Source organism: Ovis canadensis, chromosome 1, assembly GCF_042477335.2.
Source record: "Ovis canadensis isolate MfBH-ARS-UI-01 breed Bighorn chromosome 1, ARS-UI_OviCan_v2, whole genome shotgun sequence".
In the NCBI taxonomy this organism is placed as follows: domain Eukaryota; kingdom Metazoa; phylum Chordata; class Mammalia; order Artiodactyla; family Bovidae; genus Ovis; species Ovis canadensis.
In genome coordinates, this window is record NC_091245.1 from 56,112,207 (window position 1) to 56,130,385 (window position 18,179).

Genomic DNA, 18,179 nt, shown 5'->3' on the forward strand with positions numbered 1-18,179 from the left:
CTAGTACAATCTTTGGTTCTGAGAATACCTCTGAAAAGTAGAAAATATTGGAATTAAGTAAGATGAAAAAGAATTACTTTTCTCTACATTGCAATGCCATTTGTTGTTTTGCAATACATTCGTTTTATCAATTCTAACTTCCATTAATTAATATTCTTCATTTTAAGAAGCACTTTATAATAGTTCCTTATTTCATTATTATTAATAGTATGAAGAATTTCCTAAAAATCTATTAGTTTTTCATATAAGATGCTGAAGCTTTTATGTTTACAAATGTTTCAAAAGCCAATAGTCTGCCTAATGCATTATCTACCATGTACTTCTCAGGACATTGATTATAACAAATTTACATTTACACAGAAGCCCAAGAGAAGAAAAAGAAAAGAGAAAACAGACTACCTCATTTTAATATGAAGTTCACTGTGAATACTCCAAGTTCACTCTAAAAAGAAATATTTAGTCAAATAATCATTTTGGAACTTAACTGTAATAAATATGCATTTTTAGAGGCAGTATAGATTTATAGTTGTAAGAAAAGCAGATGTCTTTCTGTGTTAGCCCAATTATCTCCATTTTTTGAATATTAAATATATCTTTAATATTTACATTGTTAAATTTCCAGTCACAATTATCTGATGTGATTATTAATATGCATTAGAAACTAAATTATATACTATTTATCAAAAATGAGGAAATTATGTTTTTTTCTAAAAGTGATTTCAACAGAAATTGGATTATTTGCTAATCTAGCAAAAGATTATTGAAATCTAGATGTCATTGAAATAGTAACAAAATTTGTTTAGGTGCTTTCTAACCTACAAACTACGTTAGCTTCTCCCAGAAATTCTGAGGGGTGTAATACATAATAAACAGACACAATAACACATATTCAACACTGGTTTCCTTCCAGGAACTTTGCCAAGTATTGAACCTTCTTTTATCTCATGTACTCTTCAACAACATGGTGGCATTTACAGTTATTATCCCCCCTTCATAGATGTTGAGACTGAGCCACACAGAAATTAACCTGTATGATTAAGGTTATTTAGTTAATACATGATGAAGCAATAAATATGAAAAGCCTGATCACTCTTTCCACTTGAAAGATGAAGAAACTGAAATGCAATAGGAGTTGCATGGGCAAACTCTCTCAGCAAGTTGGCGTTAGTTCAAACACAAGGACTGAGGTCTCCAACTCCAAACTTTATACAATTTCCATTACATGACACAATTTTGGTCTTAAATAGTATTTTTTTTATATTTTTATAAATTAAATTTATGCTTTATAGGAAGTTGCAATTAACAGTGACATAAATTAAGGTAACATGTGGCTTCATTCTCTGTCAGTACACATGAAAATTTATAGTAATTGTAAATCAAGATTTGGTTCTTCCAGTAAATTAAAACTATCCTTTATGGAGTATTTCTTATGACTTGACACACTTCTGAGTGCTTTGCATATATTATCTCATTTAACAATCTTAAAAAAGCCGTAAAGAAGGTACAATTACTCTTCATTTTAGATGAACAAATGTAAACATGGATTTGAAAGGATAAAGTCAAACAGCCAATAAAATATTGAGACATAATTGAAACAACTTTGTTTTTTCAACTACAAATTGGCACTTGCCATTTACCTCTACAAGGATTAAATCATATGCTGCTGCAGGTGCTAATTTTCAACAACCCCTGAAAGGAGTTCAAGGTGGAAAGTAGAAATGAGGCACTCTGTGCTTTGGGAAAAACTGGCAGAACAAGTCTTCAGATAGTTATTTTCAGGAGCTGATTTTATGAGCCCAATTCTTGTATCTCCTCATATCTAGAAAAGCACTAAAATCTTCATGGTGATGTCTGTTTCTCATGACTAGCAGTAACTTTCATGAGACTAGCAGAAACCTTTTGCAAAAAATATGTGTTTGTTGTATGAAGTCCCTCTTCACCAAAATCACATATAAACAGACCTTCCCCCTGCCTCCTTGGAGCGATTTCTCAGACTATCCGAGATGTTGTCTTCTGGGTTATAGTCCTCATTTTGCCCCTATTAAACTTGCAACTTTCACATTGTGCATTTTTTAAAGTCGACAATTTCTAATTCAAAACCAACTATTATTGAAGACTCTAACGTATACCATACAAAATTAATAAAAAAATAAAGTATACCACAAAATCACAGAATTCAAAATAGCTTGAAATTAAAAGTGACAACTTTTACAAATTACATGCTTTTAAATTACATAATATGCCAATAGCTTAAGAAATCTCAGTTATTTCAATCCTGACTCCAACATGTATTCTGCTGTTTTGTTCCACTGTTATTGTTACTTCTTGAAGCATGATGATGGCCTACAGTAAATCAGGAGACAGCGTTAGGATTTCCTTGGCGTATTATTAAGAAAGGGTTCTGCAAATTGAAGAAGGAAATATTAGAATAAATATAGCTAAAAATACCTGAAACCCACAACCTGACTGTTCATAAAGGCAATAAACAATGCACTGGTGATATGAGTATGTAACATAGATGGAAAGTCCAATAATAATTTGTTTGAAGTGCTGCCATGAAACAGAGCTTCCTGGTATCAATGGGGATGATGATTCTGGAATAGTAAAGGTACCAGATGGTGGCACTTAACTGAACTGTCAGAATTAAGGTCATTATAATTTCCAAAATGGACAATAAGTCTATAATGAGAATATGTGGCAGTGATTATTGTCTCATAATGTTTCTAGAAGTAAGATATGTGCATGTGTGCTTAGTCATGTCCAACTCTTTGGGACCCCATGGACTGTCGCCTGCTAGGTTCCTCTATCCATGGGATTTTCCAGGCAAGAATGCTGGAGTGGGTTGCCATTTCCTCCTCCAAAAAACCCTCCCAACCCAGGGATTTAACCTGTGTCTCCCACATTGCAGGAGAGTTCTTTACTGAGCCATCTGGGAAACTCCTTTCTTTTATTGGAGTGGGTAGCCTATCCCTTTTCCAGGGGAACTTTCTGACCCAGAAATCGAACCGGGGTCTCCTGCATTGCAGGCGGATTCTTTACTAAGATATAATACTGCTAATTATGGAGTACTCAGGAACTGACTGAACTCTCGTATTAGTTTCTGATGTATGGAGTAAGAAAGCATTGTGGAAAAAAGGATTTAGCCATTTCCATTCCTCCCTTACCCAACCAAGATGTTGAATCAGAAGAAATATCACATACTGGAAGGGATTTCAGAGATTATTGCTATCATCAATCACGAATTCCTAATCTAAGTAATCTCACCTGTATGGCCACCACAAAACCAAATTAATTATGGCAATAATAGTGGATTAATATAGTTAGCCATGCAGTAATCTCGCTTGTAGCTGTTATTAATATTTCAAGGTATTTTCCAGTATCTCAACTGGAATATATTTGTACATTTAGTATACAATTACTGATCTGGTGTATATTAACATATATTCTTTCTAATTACTAGGCAATTCACTTTTATATGGCAGAGACAACTATATATGCTTCTGTCTTGCCTCTAGGATCATGTGAACAGTCTTATTTTCTACCATAGTATAGCTGTCAGAGGCTTGAATTGCTTTTATTTTTCTGGAAAATTTCCCTGAATATTCTCCATTAATGTCATCATGTTATATGGAACTGATAAACAAGAAGTGAGAGTACTTCAAAGACCCTATTATAAAACAACAACAACAACAACAACAACAAAACCCAGAAGCAGTTGTCCTCTAGAAAAGGTGAGTTGCTACTGAAACTCTAATATTCCAACTTGGGGTCAACATCATGTGAGGATGTCCTTTAGGATGTGGTCCAGGAGCATAACAATGGCCACATGTGGTAGTGTCTCAATAGGTGAAATGTACAGGTCTGGAAATCAAGAACTAGAAATATGATTGCACCTACCTCACAATGACTTTAAATATTTCACTTATGGAATTTGTATTAACTAATCTGTAACATTAGAGATCCTTGTTTCCAAGAAGTAAATATTTCTTCCAGATACACAATAGAGGTCACTATGTCCACAGAACTTGAAGTGACAGCTACTACTTGACAACTTTGAGCTCTTCATATCAACAGTACAAAGGGCAGAAAATAAATACTAGTGAAAGTAATCAACTCTGATCACCATGACAATATTGGGATGCTGCTACACAGTGGGGGGATAGGGTTAGTACATATGGATTCCACAAGTTTCTTGGTGCTTTCATTCCCAATGATAGTGGCAGCTGGGCACTTAAAGCAATGATAACCCAACAAAGACAATATAACTAGGGCCTTTTAGTTATCCTCCTTGTGTAAAGGTCTTTGTCATCCTACTAGGCATGAATCCAAGACCAGCTTGGCTGAAGGAGTGGGAGGTGGAGGAGGGAGACAGTGACTCAGTTAAGGTCTCAAGGTCAATGTTAATAGTCTTGCAGTGTGTTTCACTAACCCTCTGACTATTAAAATTTTCCCCAAAATATAGCTGGTTTCTATCTAGGAAAACACTCTGACCTATTAAACTTGTACATCCATTCACTGGAAAGAATCAAGATCACCACATTCTCACAAAACTGGAGCCTCATCAGCTATTTTGGAGGCTTGAAATGGAGGAACCAGCAAATTAATTCTTTTCTTCCCAAAGATATTCTGACCTGAGATGAACTTTATATAGCTTCCAGGTGAATGTTACCCAAGACTGATTGTTGCTTTTAGTGCCATCTCAGTAATTATGGACCCACTCCAGTGTTCTTGCCTGGAGAATCGCAGGGATGGAGGAGCCTGATGGGCTGCCATCTATGGGGTTGCACAGAGTCAGACATGACTGAAGCAACTTAGCAGCAGCAGCAGCCGCAGCAGCAGCAGCAGCAGCAGCAGCAGCAGCAGCAGCAATTATCAGGTAATGTGTCATCTTGGTTCAGCTCAACAAAGTTTTCTGAAATTCCCTTCCCTCTGTTTCTGGTTGCATGCGTGCATGCATGCTCAGTCATGTCCTACTCTTCACGACCCCATCATGTCCTAATCTTTGGCAGCTTTAGCTTGCAAAACTCCTCTGTCCATGGGATATTCTAGGCAGAATACTGGAGTGCATTGCCATTTCCTTCTCTAGAGGATCTTCTGACCCGGGGATTGAATTTGCATCTCTTTAGCTCAGTTCAGTTCAGTCACTCAGTCATGTCTGACCCTTTGTGACCATATGGACTGCAGCACACCAGGGCTCCCTGTCCATCACCAACTCCCGAAGTTTACACAAACCCATGTCCATTGAGTCAGTGATGCCATCCAACCACCTCATCCTCTGTCATCCTTTTCTCCTCCAACCTTCAATCTTTCCCAGCATCAGGCTCTTTTCCAATAAGTCAGTTCCTCACATCAGGTGCTCAAAGTATTAGAACTTCAACTTCAACATTAGTCCCTCCAATGAACAGTTAGGCCTGATCTCCTTTACGATGGACTGGTTAGATCTCCTTACACTTCAAGGGACTCTCAAAAGTTTTCTCTAACACCACAGTTCAAAAGCATCAGTTCTTCAGTGATCAGCTTTCTTTATAGTCCCACTCTGGACCTTGTTGGCCAAGTAATGTCTCTGGTTTTTAATATGCTGTCTAGGTTGGTCATAGCTTCTCTTCCAAGGAGCAAGCATCTTTTAATTTCATGGCTGCAGTCACCATCTGCAGTGATCTTGGAGCCCCCCATAATAAAGTCTGCCACTGTTTCTACTGTTTCCCCATCTACTTGCCATGAAGTGATGGGACCATATGCCATGATCTTAGTTTTCTGGATGTTGAGCTTTAAGCCAACTTTTTCACTCTCCTCTTTCACTTTCATCAAGAGGCTCTTTAGTTCTTCTTCACTTTCTTCCATAAGGGTGGTGTCATCTGCATATCTGAAGTTATTGATATTTCTCCTGGCAATCTTGATTCCAGCATGTGCTTCATCCAGCCCAGTGTTTCTCATGATGTACCCCACTCCAGTATTCTTGCCTGGAGAATCCCATGGATGGAGGAGCCTGGTGGGCTACAGTCCACGGGGTCACAAAGAGTCAGACATGACTGAGCCACTTCACTTCACTTCACTCTACATATAAGTTAAATAAGCAGGATGACAATATACAGCCTTGACGTACTCCTTTTCCTATTTGGAACCAGTCTGTTGTTCCAGGTCCAGTTCTAACTGTTGCTTCCTGACCTGCATACAGATTTCTCAGGAGGCATGTCAGGTGGTCTGATATTCCCATCTCTTTCAGAATTTTCTTCAGTTCAGTTCAGTTCAGTTGCTCAGTAGTATGCGACTCTTTGTGACCCCATGAACTGTAGCACTCCAGACCTCCCTGTCCATCACCAAATCCCAGAGTCCACCCAAACCCATGTCCATTGAGTCAGTGATGCCATCTAACCATCTCATACTCTGTCGTCCCCTTCTCCTGCCCTCAGTCTTTTCCAGCATCAGGGTCTTTTCAAATGAGTCAGCTCTTCACATCACATGGCCAAATTATTGCAGTTTCAGCTTCAACATCAGGCCTTCCAATGAACACCCAGGACAAATCTCCTTTAGGATGGACTGGCTGGATCTCCTTGCAGTCCAAGAGACTCTCAAGAGTCTTCTCCAACACCACAGTTCAAAAGCATCAATTCTTTGGTGCTCAGCTTTCTTTATAGTCAAAATCTCACATCCATACATGACCACTGGAAAAACCATAGCCTTGACTAGATGGACCTTTGTTGACAAAGTAATGTCTCTGCTTTTTAATATGCTATCTAGGTTGGTCATAACTTTCCTTCCAAGGACTAAGCGTCTTTTAATTTCATGGCTGCAGTCACCATCTGCAGTGATTTTGGAGCCCAGAAAAATAAAGTCAGCCATTGTTTCCACTGTTTCCTCTTCTATTTGCCATGAAGTGATGGGACCAGATGCCATGATCTTAGTTTTCTGAATGTTGAGCTTTAAGTCAACTTCTTCACTCTCCTCTTTCAGTTTCATCAAGAGGCTCTTTAGTTCTTCTTCACTTTCTTCCATAAGGGTGGTGTCATCTGCATATCTGAAGTTATTGATATTTCTCCCAGCAATCTTGATTCCAGCTTGTGCTTCTTCCAGCTCAGTGTTTCTCATGATGTACTCTGCATATAAGTTAAATAAGCAGGGTGACCATATACAGCCTTGATATACTCCTTTTCCTATTTGGAACCAGTCTGTTGTTCCATGTCCAGTTCTGACTGTTGCTTCCTGACCTGCATACAGGCTTCTCAAGAGGCAGTGAGTCAGGTAGTCTGGTATTTCCATCTCTTTCAGAATTTTCCACAGTTTATTGTGATCCACACAGTCAAAGGCTTTGGCATAATCAAAAACAGAAATAGATGTTTCTCTGTAACTCTCTTGCTTTTTTGATGATCCAGCAGATGTTGGCAACTTGATCTCTTATTCCTCTGCCTGGGCTAGCCAAAAGAGAAATTTGAGTAAGAATTGTTCAGATAATATAGGTTTATTATATATATATATATATATATATATATATATATGTCTATAGATATAGATATGTATGTATAGCTTTTTGTATTGTCAATTACTGAAGAGGCTAGTGATTTAACATTTTCAACTATGACTTTTTCACTTCTTTAATTTTGTAAGATTCTGCTTTATCTGTTTTAAAATCATTACTAGGTGCATACACATTTATAATTGTTATGCAGTTCTAATAAATAGCTTTTTAAAACATTTTAACAATTCCAGTACGTATGTAGTCATGTCATGTTGTGCCTTTAATTTGTATTTTCCTATGACTAGTGATGTTGACCATCTTCTCATGTGTTTATTTGCCATCTGTATGTCCTCTTCAATAAAATATCTGTCATGCCTTTTGCACATTTCCAGTTGGATTTTTTTTTTCATTTTTAATCTGACCCAAGTCTTAGTGAATGCTCTTTTATTCTCTCCATAATATAGCAGGACAATCTTGTGAAGTACTATCACAAGACTGTTTCTCATCCACCTGTCTACCTTGCAGGGAATTTCTTGTCTATTGGGAGAGGGGAGGGCTACCGAAAGGCAGTGTCTCATCCTTCTCCCTGCTTGTGGTGAGACATGGGACCTCCCACCCCACCACCCCTCCCCAGCGTAGCCTATAAAACCACCGGTTAACTGCAGTCTAAAGATGGCTCCTTCATAGCTGAGTGATATACTAATTGTGCTGTCATCTGGCCACTAAGCCCCATGATGTTCTGTGGGATTAGGGTCACAGGTAGCTGAAACCATGCTAATCTTGCTTCTGCTTTACTTTGTGTAAGTAATAAACTGTCTAAATTCATTTAGGTTCTTTGTATTTTGCTGACTGAACATATGGAAATGTAGCAAGCCAACCTAGCAGCTGCTACCAACTGCTAGTCAGGAGCTGCTTAACCACTTGACAGTATTCATTAACCTTCTATACAAACACCATTTCTCTTACCTATAAATGCCTTTGCTTCATTTATCTCCCTGCCAATGTTCTTGCCTCCCGCAAATCTCTGTCTTACTTGAAAGTAAAGTAGGTTTTCTAAATGCAAACCCAATATTGTTTCCCCAGTTAAATTTTTCAACTGATGGATAAAGTGAAACATTTTACCATGTCTTAGACGATTCAGGATAACAGAATATCGTAAACTGGGTGGCTTATAAACAACAAGAATTATTTCTTAGGTTTTGGAGGCTGAGAAGTCCAATATTAAGATGCTGGCAAATCAACAATGCCTGTTTAGGGCCCACTTCCTGGTTCAAAGTCTTCTTGATTGGTTTCCAGGTGGCAAAAGAAATGAAAGTTCAATGAAATATTTGATAAGGGCATTAATTTCATTCAGAGGCTTAGATGGTGCAATGGTAAAGAACATGCTTGCCAATGCAGGAGACACAAGTGACACAGATTCGATCCCCAGAAGTAGGAAACAGCAATCCATTTCAGTATTATTCCCTGGAAAATTCCATGGACAGAGGAGCCTGGTGAACTGCAGTCCACATGGTCACAAAGAGCTGGACATGACTGAGCAACTGCACACACCCAGTTTCATTCATGAAGTCTCCAACCCTCATGACTTCATCGATTCTCAAAGGCCACATCTTCAAATACCACCACATTGGGCACTGGGATTGCAGCATACGAGTTTGTGTGGGGGCACATTCAGTCCATAATTCTGTGGCTTGCAATGACTTCCAGGATTTGCCTTTTAACTACTTTGCTGCTCTTTAAAAATTTTCCACAGTTTGTTGTATGATTCACACAGTCAAATCTTTAGCACAATCAGTGAAGCAGAAGTAGACATTTTTCTGGGACTCTCTTGCTCTTTCTATGATCCAAAGGATGTTGGCAATTTGATCTCTGGCTTCTCCCTTTTTAAAATCTAGCTTGTACATCTGGAATTCTCAGTTTATGTGCTGTTGAGGTCTAGCTTGGAGGATTTTGAGCATGAACTTGCTAGCCTGTGAAATGAGTGCGGGTGTACAGTAGTTTGAACATTCTTTGGCATTGCCCTTCTTTGGGATTGGAAGGAAAATCGACCTTTACCAGTCAAGTGGCCAATGCTGAGTTTTCCAAATTTGCTGGCCTAACTAATGCATCACTTTAACAGCATCATCTTTTAGGATTTGAAATAGCTCAGCTGGAATTCCATCACCTCCACTAGCTTTGATTGCAGCAATGCTTCCTAAGGCCTTCTTGACACTGAACTCCAACATGTCTGGCTCCAGGTGAGTAATCACACCATGGTGGTTTTCCAGGTCATTAAGATCCTTTTTGTACAGTTCGTCTGTGTATTCTTGCCACCTCTTCTTAATATCTTCTGCTTCTGTTAGGTCCGTACCATTTCTGTCCTTTATTGTGCCCATCTTTGCATGAAATATTCCCTTGGTATCTCTAATTTTCATGAAGAGATCGCTAGTCTTTCCTATTCTACTGTTTTCCTCTATTTCTTTTCATTGATCATTGAGGAAGGCTTTCTTATCTCTCCTTGCTGTTCTTTGGAACTCTGCATTCAAATGGGTATATCTTTCCTTTTCTCTTTTGCCTTTAGCTTCGCTCCTTTTCTCAGCTATTTATAAGGCTTCCTCAGACAATCATTTTGCCTTTTTGCATCCATCTTGTTTTGTTGTTGGGAATGGTTTTGATCACTGCCTCCTGTACAGTTTTATAAACCTCTGCCATAGTTCTTCAGGCAGTCCTTCTATCAGATTTATTCCCTGAATCTTTGACCGTGTGGGTCACAGCAAACTATGAACAATTCTTAAAGAGATGGGACTACCAGACCACCTTACCTGCCTCCTGAGAAACCTTTATGCAGGTCAAGAAGCACCAGTTAGAACTGTACATGGAACAATGGACTGGTTCCACATTGGGAAAGGAGTATGTCAAGGCTGTAAACTGTCATCTGGCTTATTGAATTTATATACAGAGTACATCATGCAAAATTCTGGGCTGGATGAAGTACAAGCTAGAATCAAGATTGCTGGGAGAAATATCAATACCTCAGATATGCTGATGACATCAGCCTTATGGCAGAAAGCAAAGAGGAACTAAAGAGCGTCTTGATGAAGATGAAACAAGAGAGCTGGCTTGAAACTCAACATTCAAAAAACTAAGATCCTGGCATCCGATCCTATCAATTCATGGCAAAGAAATGGGGAAACAGTGAAAACCTTGAGAGACTTTATTTTCTTGGTCTCCAAAATCACTGTGGAAGGTGACTGCAGCCATGAAATTAAAAGACACTTGCTTCTTGGAAGAAAAGCTATGACAAACATAGACAGCATATTAAAAAGCAGAAACATTACTGTTCCAATAAATGTTCATATAGTCAAAGCTATGGTTTTTCCAGTAATCATGTATGGACATGAAATTTGACCATAGAGAAAGCTGAACGTCAAAGAATTGATGCTTTTGAACTGTGGTGTTGGAGAAGACTCTTGAGAATCCCTTGGACTGCAAGGAGATCCAACCAGTCAATCCTCAAAGAAATCAGTCCTGAATATTCATTGGAAGGACTGATGTTGAAGCTGAAACTCCCAAACTGTGGCCACCTGATGTGAAAAGCCTACTCATTGGAAAAGAGCCTGATGCTGGGAAAGTTTGAAGGTAGGAGGAGAAGGGGACAATGGAGGATGAGATAGTTGGATGGCATCAGCGACTCAATGGACAAGAGTCTGAGCAAGCTCTGGGAGATGGTGAAGGAAAAGGAAGTCTGGTGTGCATGGAGTCTCAAAGAGTTGGACATGACCTAGCAACTGAACAACAAACATTTGCCACAGGAGAGGAGGACTTGAACCTTGGGTTGGGGAGATATGCTGGGGGAGGAAATGGCAACCCACTCGATTTTTCCTGCTTGGAGGATCCCATGAACAGAATTGCCTGATGGGCTACAGTCCATGGGGTTGCAAGAGTCATATATGACTGAGAAACTGAGTATGAGCTTGAGCCAACTCATATTTTCCTTTTACATTTTAAGTTCTAGTGGAGCTGAATATACTCTCAATTTTGGAGGCAAGATACTTATGTCAGATTTTAGGCTTTGAACATATTTAGTCCTTACCAATCCTGAGCCAAAATATGGCAGCAAGACACGAAGCTGGGCAGAAAGGCACAGCAATATTGGATTCGCTTGGAAAACTGCAGTCTTGACCTGTTTATCTGACTTAATGAGGTGACTGTATATTTCTAAAATATATTCAGCAACTCATGATTTTCGTGCAACAAATATCACACTTCTTATTTATTAATGGGCTACAGGAGACTTCATGTCCAGAGCCATATCTTATTTTATTTCCAGGAAAAACAATGACTTGTTCACTTCTCCAATTTTATAAAAGCTCAGGAATGATTACAGGGAGCTGATTTAAAAACATTTTGATTAAGTAGTATGTGCAACATTATGTAAATGGCTTTAGGACTAATTAGGACCTATCTGATCCAGCACTTTGCTGCAGTTTTGAAAAGCCAGCAAATGATTTATGTTGATATGGGTTAGCATAAAAGTCTAGACTGCAAATGAAATGTTTCTTTTTTTTCTTTGAAACTATATTCTTTGCTTCTTCTACCTTCCTCAAACTTTAAAAACTAGATAGGCCTTTGTAAATATTTTTTTTCAATACATGATTTGTTGCTGTTTAGTTACTGAATTGTGACTGACTCTTATATGACCCCGTAGACTGTAGCCTGCCAGGCTCCTCAGTCCATGGGATTTCCCGGGCAAGAATACTGAAATAGGTTGCCATTTCCTTCTCTGGGGATTTTCTTGATACCCCAAAATGAAAACGAGAATGAGGTTATCAACTAATTTACCCTTGATGGACTATCCCTTAACAGGAACCTCACAAAGATAGGAAGGCTAACGTTATATAAAAGTCAAGAGATCTTGAAGAGGGATGTTTAGAGGTTAAGATGTTATTTTAACACTTGTGAGGGAAAATATGATCCTTCTTCTTAGTGATAAGGAAGACATTTGTGACTCACCCACTTTAATACATTTAATGTGCATCTGGTACTTGGCAGGGTTGGTTGAAGTAAAAATAAGAGTGCAGAGAGCATAAATGTGTAAGAATGAAAGCAGTATGCTTTGAATTGCAAAATCCCCTTGGTAGGAAATGGAAATGCATTTTAATTATCACTTTAGAAATACTGCTTTCATGCTTGGGTTATTTGTTAAAAACATTCTCTCCAGGTAAGAGAGTTACATTAATGACTATTAAAATTCAGCAGATATTCCTGGGTACTCCTCTCACTGTATTCATGATGCTGAGTTATGATTTAGTGATATCATATGTTTAGGTCCAAAAAATGGGATTAGGAAAATTGCTCAAAGCCAGGATTGTACATTTTCACCAGAACAATCAAGTAGGCAGCTATGGTAGGTGACATTTACTTTGACTTCTGAATACATCATTAGAATGAAAATGACTTAATGCCATATTCCTAAATATATGTTCTACTGCTGAGATATGTTTCTTAAAATTAGTATACCTGTGCCAGTGAAGAGGGAATTCATAGGGCCTGGACTCCATCCTAGGCCTGTTCATGCTGATCATGCTCGGCCACCTTTCCAATGGACTCTGAACTCTGTGTTTAGTGCCTATGAAAACAACAGAAGGATAAGACCCCCTCCAGACAGGGGAACCTCCAAGATCGTATCTAGTTTACTCATCGCCTGAGAGAAAACATACAATAATCACCCCTTCCTCCAGACAGGCCATAAATTTTTCTGTATCTATCGGAGTGTAACCTCAGGTTTGTTGATTATTGGCTAATTGTTTGACTGTTTGAGCACATGAGCACACAGCACGTGAATGATGGGGTTATTGGGATTGTATTTTCCTTGGTTTATGGAAGTCTCAAGGAATTTGGAGTGGTGGGTTCAGACACATACACATGGAGTATAAAAGATTTTCACAAATGCTGGTTGGGGTCCTTGGCTAAGAGGAGACTCTGCCTTGGGCCCACCGGTGTAATAAACTGCACTCCACTATCTGCATTGTCCTTCTGAGTGAGTTTGTTTCCCAGAACGTGTGGCTACAACACCAGTACAGTTTAAAAAAATCAGTATGTTTTACAGTCTGCATTTTTAATTTTGGTATCTGGTAACATTGATACACAGTCAAAAACTGTTGGCTAGTTTTAATTGTCATTGTGTGGGGTTAAAAGTGTTAGTTATTCAGTCATGTCAGACTCTTTTGTGACCCCATGGATTGTAGCCTGCCAGGCTCCTTTGTCCGTGGAATTCTCCAGGCAGGAATACTGGAGTGGGTTGCCATTTCCTTGTCCAAGGTGACACATAATTTTAATCTCTATATTTAATTTTGCACATTCTCTGCAGATTCCATTTTTTTTTTCAAATCTCCCAAATCATTCATCAACAGAAATTGTAGTTAAAAGTGACAGCTAATGCTGTAAAGAAATAATTACATGATCACAAGGAAGTCCAGTTCAATATCATTTAAAATATGACACTAATTGCATGCATATATTTTATCCATCTAACTTAAGAGAAAATATTGTTAAGAAAAGTGTATTGCTAGTCATCATGTTAGAACCCAGACTGTAACAGTAATCAGCTGGTATAGAATTTGTATTTTAAATTACAGTGAATGTTCCTGATTGCAATCTGACTTCAAGTTCATCAACTCAGACTGTTTTATGGGTTGCTTCTTTTAGAGGACCCTGCTGAATACTAGTGTTTCAATTTCATGATAAAAATAATTTTATCTTTTGGCCAGGTTTGATGTCAAAAAACCAAAACATAGCTTAGACAAACCATACTCATACTCTATAGAAAATTTTCTTGCAATATTATAATATTGTACAATTCCCTTTCTATTATAGAAATATGAACTATGTGAAACTTTATTTCTCTTCCAGTAATTTTGCATTAAAATTTTGACATACGGAAGCAAGGTTTTTGTATGTCAATTTTGACTGTCCCTTTGTAAGTTTGTTACCTTGATCAAATCATATTAATCCCTCCAGACATTTGCTTTTCCATTTATACTAGGAAGGAGTTGGATAAGATCACTAATAAGATTTATTTAGTTCTCAAAAGTTATTATCTTATAACAAGGAATGATACAAAATAAAAATATGTATATACCATAGGTACAAAATAAAAGTTGTACCATAAAATTTTATATGACTTACCTTGTGATTTTAAAGAAAGCTTTCTCAGAAGTTTTGTTGATGTGATGAAATTAATGAGGACAAGAGGAGAAGGTGGTGACAGAGGATGAAATGGTAGGATGGTATTATTGACTCAATGGACATGAATTTGAGCAAACTCCAGGAGATAGTGCAGGGCAGGAAGCCTGGTGTGCTGGCTTCATGGGGTTGCAAAGAGGTGGATGTGACTTAGCTACTGAACAACAACAGCAATGAAATCAATGCTACTTTCTTAACAGTTAATTACAATTATCTTATTAGCTTTATTTTCATTAAATAATAATAAAACATTACTTTTTTGGTGGAAGTACATTTTAAAGAGATTTAATAAATTTTTTTCTGAAAAAGACATGTCACAAAAATTTACCTTTTGAATGGTATCTTTCTAGAATTGATATTTTGTAAAACATAATTACATCTTGGACTAAGGACAATTGATGTCAGCAGTTGAATATGTCATTAGACTTGACGTGTGGAATGCGGTGCTCATTTTTGTCATCTGCAGGTCACCGTGACACATGGTCAGGATGACACTAGGTCAGAGAGAGACAAGATAAGCAATTCAGCATCCAGAGGATCCTTTGTGCTCAATCAGACCTCTTTGTTCTAACTTAAATAGAGAGCTTGATTTTACTCTAAAAAATACAAAATCAACTAATCATCTAAAAGTGAAGTGTCTTTAGAAGTGAAAGCATTCTTTAATCTGATAATTATAAAAATGCCAATCACTGATTACTCCATATAGTTTGAAGTGTTCTTTGGCTCATGTAACATGAAGTTTGTTTATTTTGCTATTTTTGTTCAATTTTGTTCACATTTTTATTTTAAGCATCATTCAATGGAGCAATGATTTCAATGACCTCAGCTGTCTACATGGCAGAGCAATTTGCTTCTGCTTTTATCCATGTTGAGTTAGAGTGAGGACAGAATTTCTCTTTGGATCCATGAGAACTTATTTATGTATAGCTGTAGAAGAAGGGCACTATTAACTACAAAATAAATCCATGAAAGCCCCCAACATAGTGTGCTAGTCATTGTCAGATTTACTACACATTCAGGGTTTTTAAGTTGAATGAGCTTATTTCAAGAGTAAGTCTAAATATTTTTTCAGAAAATGAAAGTGATTATACAGAGACTTGTAACCTGTTTTTCATTATCATTGGTGATTTTGTAGACAGGATCTTATTTAGCATCATTTGAACTAAGACAAGTGGTTAATTTTCTATTGTTTCAAATCACGTTGAAATCATATATATATATATAAATACACACACACACGTGCATATATGATAACCTTAATGATATTTTGATGACTATTAATCATTTAAATATTGGAAAAGTCAATTTTATAGATTTATGAACATAGTTCCTACTCAGGTTTACTTTCTATATTTAGATTTATATAATGCTTTTCCTTAAGATTTAAAATCTTTGCAGAATTATTGTCCTTTCTGGTTATTCTGTAGACTATTTTATAAAGTATCTATTATCAAAAGCGGTATTTGGTAGTATACATATATATATATATCTCTCATGTAATTTCAGTTTTTCTATATAATTTTATAAATGCAAAGGAAGGTTGCAAAAAAGTAAAGATTGAAAGCAATTTCTAATTACTAAGCCTCAGAATAAATAACATTTAAAAAGCCCAAATTAACTTATTCTAGTGACCTTTGAAATTAGATTATATTAGAATAACAATTTAGCAAATTGCATGCCTCAATTAAGGCTGAGGATATGAGATCAAAGAGTAGAATAAAAATAAAGCATGTTGAGTTATGTGCCAAAACTGAAAATATTCAGTTTTATATTCTGATCATACCTAATTTTGGCTTCAGGTCTTAGATTGTCTTCCCCTAAATCATTTAAAATCAAAGAATCTGAGAGGGAGCCACATTTATTTAGAGACTTCTGCTTCCAGCTTCCTGATTGATTGGATATTATACAAACAAAAACCCTTTTTTATTTGCTATAATTTGATCCTGGGTAAATTTTAGCATGCTTATGTTTAAATGAGTGCCTGAGCTTGTAATGAAGTAAGAAAGTTAAACAGCAGATTAAATAAGAATAGTTTGCTAAAACCAAAGCAGTATGCATTAAGCAATCAAAAGCTAGGGGATGTTCCTAAAAGCAATGCATAATCAGGTATGTAGATCTTGAAAATAAATGATATAGTACACAACACTGTAAATCAACTATATTTTAATAAAAATTTAAAAAAATGTTATAGCATGTAGGAAATGGTACATTATTGTTAGGCCCACTGAATCAGGAAGAGATAAAGGGACACCACTGCAGTAATATGGGATAGTATAAAAGAACTACGTACTAGTGAAAGGATAAATTATTATATTTTTTCTTTCATTGAAGTATAGTTGATTGACAATATTGTACCAAAAGTTTACTGAACAACACAAGGAACTTACAGAGAACTTATGTAAATTTGGGGGAAGTAAAAAAGAGAAAAGTGAAAGTTGCTCAGTGGTGTCTGACTCTGTGAGTCCATGGGATTTTCCAGGCCAAATACTGGAGTGGGGTAGTCTTTCCCTTCTCCAGGGGATCTTCCCAACCCAGGGTTTGAACCCAGGTCTTCCACATTACAGACAGATTCTTTACCATCTGAGCCACAGGCGAAGCCCAAGAATACTGGAGTGGGTAACCTATCTCTTCTCCAGCATTCTCCTGACCCAGGAATCAAACTGGGGTCTCCTGCATTGCAGGTGGATTCTTTACCTACTGAGCTATCGGGAAAGCCCCCCAAAAAGACAAAAGAAGATTATAATATCACATAAATGGTGACATAGAAAACATTCAAAATTCTTGGTATTTGAAAGGTCAATTAATGAACTAATTATATTTCAACTATTTAATTTATGTTAAGTGCTCATGATAAAATTGTAACTCATGAAAGAATAATGTGATAGCACCCAAACATGTGTATTAGGTTGGTGCAAAAGTAAGTAAGGTTCACAGGTGTTATCATTGCAGTTGGTGCAAAAGTTATTGAGGTTCAAAAGTAATTGCAGTTGATGCAAAATTAGTCAAAGTTGGTGCAAAAGTAATAGTAACTGCAATGGTGCAAAAGTAATTAAGATTGGTGCAAAACTTTGCACCAATGGCAATTTCTTTTGCACCAACCAAATAGGTTTAAAAAATAGCAACAATTAACAAGTGAAAATCCCTTAAACACTTCCCACTGCATCTTGATATCACAGTCACCACGGAATACACAACACAAGCAAGCACTGGATGGAAATAAACTTTACTTAACACAGGTAAAAGACAAAGCAAGGTTCAGCTGTGGTCTTCAGTACCCCAGAGCCAGCTGTTCTCACCCATCAGCTGATGCAGGACAATTTGCCTACAAACACCCCTCTCAAGCCACAGTAGAAGAATCTCTTCTTTCCACTGAGGACAGATGTAACAGTGGGGTTGAGCAAGCCCTATAAGATTAACACACTTAAGCAGAACAAAAGAGCCCACTTGACATAAAACAGAGAAATAGTCCCCTACAAGGTGCTGAGCCTAGCACAGCCCATGG